Genomic DNA, 4,732 nt, shown 5'->3' on the forward strand with positions numbered 1-4,732 from the left:
GTGGGGTGCCTCTCCCCCCCACCTCTGCTCCCCCCCCCCTCCTCCTTTGCCTCCCTTTTTGCGCCGCCCTCTCCCCCCCACTTTGTCCCCCCCCCCCCGGGGGGCCGCCGGTGCGGCCCGCGGCGTGTAAACAAAAAAAAACCCCCCCCCCCCCCCCCAAACGATAAGGCGACGGAGAAGGCAGCAGGAGAAGGAGAAGGGCTGGTTGGGTGCAAGAGCAGAGACCAAGAGGCAGAGGCAGTAGGCGCCAAAAGAGACGACGACGATGACGATGACGAGGACTGAGTGCCGAGTAAATGAAAATGAATGGCAGGCCGCCTAAAAGTAGGCAACGCACAGCCACTATATGCACATAGACCAAGGGGTGGAGCAGAGGCGATGGCAAACGATGCGGCAATCGAAATGGAGAAGCGAGAAAAGAGGCAGAGACTGCAGAGGCAACCGGGAGAAGGCAGCCTTAAGGCAGGAGACAGAGAGAGAGAGAAGAGAAGAGAGTGAAAGAGAGAACATGCCATGAGGCAGGCAAAAGAAAACTCCACGCGACGCAATGTGGAATGTTCGAGGCTGCCGAGGATGCATAAATCAATCTGCAGCACGGGCGCAGATTCCTGGCTCTGGACATTTGCGCTTAAATTATTTTCCAGGCATGCAGCTGAGACTAGAGCATCGCCCCTCTGGCATGATGCCCCTTCTGCTACCCACTTGCCGGGCAAACAAGCAAAACGCTCAAGCACTTTAGTCAATTTAATTTCCTAATTAGCTGCGGCAACAGTCGTCCTCCTCATTGGGGGTGCCGGGCCCAATGTCCTTGTCCTTGTCATTAATGTGCGTTTGCCCGAAAGCACACAGAGAGAGCGAAGGAGCAGGAGGAGCAGAAGGCCCTGCTGCTGCTGCTGCTGCTGCTGCTGCTGCTCTTCTGTCTTCTGTCGCCATTTGCCGTGTGTTGGTAATTAGCAGCCGCACACGTTGGCTCCTTTAACACCCAGAGAGGCAGCCAGCCGGGCAGCCAGTCAGTCCTAGCACTGATGATCCTTGGACGGGGCATGCAAATTAAGTCAAAACAATTGTGCACACACCTCCAGGATAAAGACACGCCACACAGAGGTGGGAGGGAGGCCAGAGAAGGGCACTCTGGCAGGCAGTCCATTTTTTATATATTTTTTAAATACATATATTTATATGTGCACTGGGAGAAGAGGGAAGTTAGGAAAGAGAATCTACGTTTAGGCGTTGTGGGAAATGTCTGAAATAAATTCAAAGGGGAGGCAGTTCGAATAGGTTAAAAAATAGACTCAAAAACTGGTTGAAATGTTTCAAAATATCACAGCAGATTGCTGTGCAGTATTTAAATATTTTTGATTTATTTTTAAGCACCACTGCAGAGCCTCTTGACGGTGAATGCCAAAGGGGGTTCTATAGCTCTTACAGAGATTTCTTCCTGAGATCCAAATGGGTAGGAAAATGCATTGAAAAACATTTTAAAATATGTCAAAATATAAAAGAAAGAAAAACCACAGATTGTTGTGCATTTTTGGAATACATTTGTGTATCTTTGCTCCATTTTCAAGCAGCATTGCAGAGGCTGGGAGGAGCTACAAGTTCCATTCTTCAACCCAAGTACTAATCACTGCCAAATCCCTTTTTCTTCTCTTTCCTTTCATTGTTTTTGCAGTGTATTTGCATAAGTTTTTTACGCTCGCCGCCGCATAATAATGTGTCCGTTAAAGCAAAGGATAACGTAATAAAATAAAAGCCACTTCACACATCGTCAACGGAGCAGGACATGGACACAGGCACTCCTCTCCGCTGTCCCTTCTGTGTCTGTATCCAGCTCCCAGTCGGTCATTCTGTGGCTCTTGTGTGGCTCCTGTGGCCTCCTCCACTTGATATCTTCTTTTTTTTTTGCACTGCGCTAATTTGTTTTACTTTGTTTATATTAAAAACATTGTTTGCCCGACCCTGCCCCTGCCCTGCCACCCGATTGTGGTGCAAATGTGTTAACCGCAAAGGATAACATTTGCCCAGCGGATGTCCTGCCACTGGCCCTGGCCCATTGTCTCTGCTCTCCTGCTGTTTGACATTATGTCAGCAATTAAATTGTCATGTGAGGAGGACATTTTGTGTATAAGTAAATTATGCGGCAAGGACCAACTGCTGGCAGAGTGGAAGATGCCCCAAATTAGAGCCCAGCCGAAAGGGTTGCCTCAATCCTTTGCATTCGTTTCCCTGCCCCAAAAGTATCCTTCTGTTTCGCTGGCAAAGTGACCGGAAAATTGGGTTCCTTTACGGCACATTTAATTCGCACATGCGAGGGGTGGATGGAGGGGTATACGCCCAGGATATCCCGCAGATTTCACATGCCGCATGCCACTTGCCACATCCCTTAGCTGGGATTCTCCCCCCACTCTGTGTGGGAACGTAGACAAATAACACTTAAGCGTGGTGGAGATGCCAACACTGGATTCCTCTGCGGCTGCTGCTGCTCCTGCTGCTGCTCCTGCTTCATGCCCCCAAAAAGCCAGCAAGTGCCGCTGCTGCTGCCTCAGAGGCGTGCCTCGTGCCGCGTGCCGCACGGGGAGACAGCCACTCAGCTGCAACCTCGACAAAACGGCAAAAGGCAAGGACAAGCGACAGTCGACAGACGTCGGAGGTTTTTTATATTTTCACGCACACAAATTTATACAATTCCACGGAATGGTGCCGCTGTGTGTGTGTGTGTGTGTGGCAAGGAGTTTATTCTAAGGACCAGCAGCAGCAGCAGCCATAAAATCTTTCTCTATATATAAAAATATTCCAACATATAGAAACAACAAGCGACACGCGGAGTGGGTTCTGCTGGAGTCTGGGCTCTGGGCTCTGGGCTTTGTGCCGTTTGGGATTCTGTTGCTGCCACACAGAGTGCCTTTGCTGGGTGACAGCCTGACAAGCTTGGCATGCCTTTTGGGTCGTCGCGTGTGGCAATAACAGAGTGAGAAAAAAACACACACACAACAACAGCTAACGGAGCAGAAAAATGCGCGCTGCTGGCTTTTGTGGCTTGACTGTGGCTACTCTTTGCAAAACAAAATGGGACTACACTTGCCTGCCACAGCCGTTGAGTTTGGAGCATTATTTAGTTGGTATTTAGACATCATTAAGGGAGCATTATCACTCTAGGAAACTCTATGACAAACGAAAGAGCTGCGATGAGAGTGGATAGACTCTTAAGGAAGGGATTATCCTGTGAGTTTTGCTTTCTTTTTGCTATAAAATTAATAAAAATTTGTCATAAATATTGCTATTAATTTTTGAATGCTCAGAAATTATGGAACGAATGAAGGTTGTTGCTGTTTATAAAATGAAAGCTCCATAAATGGAATTGTGACTGTCTTGCAAGCATCAAAGATTGCACTTCTGGCAGTAGAATTTGCGAGATCTTTTAGATGACAGATGGAAGGATCGCTATGCCATTTGCTAACATCTTTAGAGAGCATTCATTGTGCTACTTGGCAGCTTGCTTTTCCTGCTGCTTTTCCCACGGTTGCTCGCTTTTCCACTACCTTGTAAAGATGAGCGCTTAGCAGATTTATTTTGTGTTAAAACAAACGGCTTATGACTTCTATAGAAATGGAAAAGGCAGCAGGCAGCAGTCAGCAGGCAGAGAGAGAGAGAGAGCGAGAAACAGCAGCCACAATGAGCCACAGCCAGGCAGCCACTTGTTGGCAGTGCCAAAGGCACTCGGGGAAAATGGTAAAATGGGAAATGGTAAATGCCAAATGGAGAGTGGAGTGTGGGAGTGTGGGAGAGCGCTGAGAGTGGAGTGGCAGTGTCTGCTAGAGTGTTAAATAGCCATTTAATAAGAGCTCTCGCTTGAAGACAGCTTTGCGGTTGCTTAGGACTCCACGCTTAGGGGGTCGCAGGATCCTTCTGGCTTATTGAAGGAGAAGTGCAGATGCTGCCAAATGAAATAACGAATCAGAGCAGCCCTAGTGGAGCATTGGGCGTTGGCCAAAATGCATAATCAAACATCGAAAAAGGCAAAAGGTAGACTTCCCCCAGCCTCCTGCCTGCACCTCTTCGACTGTTCTTTGCCTCAAACAACATTTTTGTTTATCTTTCGAGGCCTGCAAATTGCGTTTCCGCCTGAGAAGGCGCCACCTCCTCAGCCCCCTGACCCATGCATTTCCCACTCGATTACCGGAAAATATTCTGTAGCGAAAATGTTGGCTAGAAAATTTGCAGGTGGAGCCAGCGGACATTTCCTTTTGCCTCTGCAGATTGGCACCAGAAAAGTTCACACACAGAGAGAGAAATTTCTCTCTCTCTCTCCCTTCCCTTCTCCCTCCCTTTCTCTCAGTGTAGCCGCCTCCAGCTGTTGTCTAGTTTATTTTGTTCGCAGTGTTTCGTTTGTGCTGTTCCTTTTCTCCGAGTGTTGTGCGTGGCCATTTCTGTTTGCTTTTCGAGTTTTGGTGGAAATTTTGCGCCTGCAAATCGCACGGAAAATTTCGAGTAGGTTGCCTCCTCGAGGGGCTGGCGGGGTGGGGGGTGGGGGGGGGGGGGGGGGATCTCTCTTTGGTGGGCTTGGGGGTGGGGCCTCCCCGGGCCCACCACCCCCACCCCCCCCAGGGGGTATTTTATTCTCCCGTCTTGGCCCGCGCTCGCCCATCGCGCGCGCCTCGCGCGCCGTGTCTCTCCATTCGCTCTTCCACATGTGCGATGTCCAGCAGGAGACATGGGGCGGCGCGAGGCACAC

The sequence above is a fragment of the Drosophila guanche genome, unplaced genomic scaffold (assembly GCF_900245975.1).
Source record: "Drosophila guanche unplaced genomic scaffold, DGUA_6, whole genome shotgun sequence".
Taxonomy (NCBI): Eukaryota; Metazoa; Arthropoda; class Insecta; order Diptera; family Drosophilidae; genus Drosophila; species Drosophila guanche.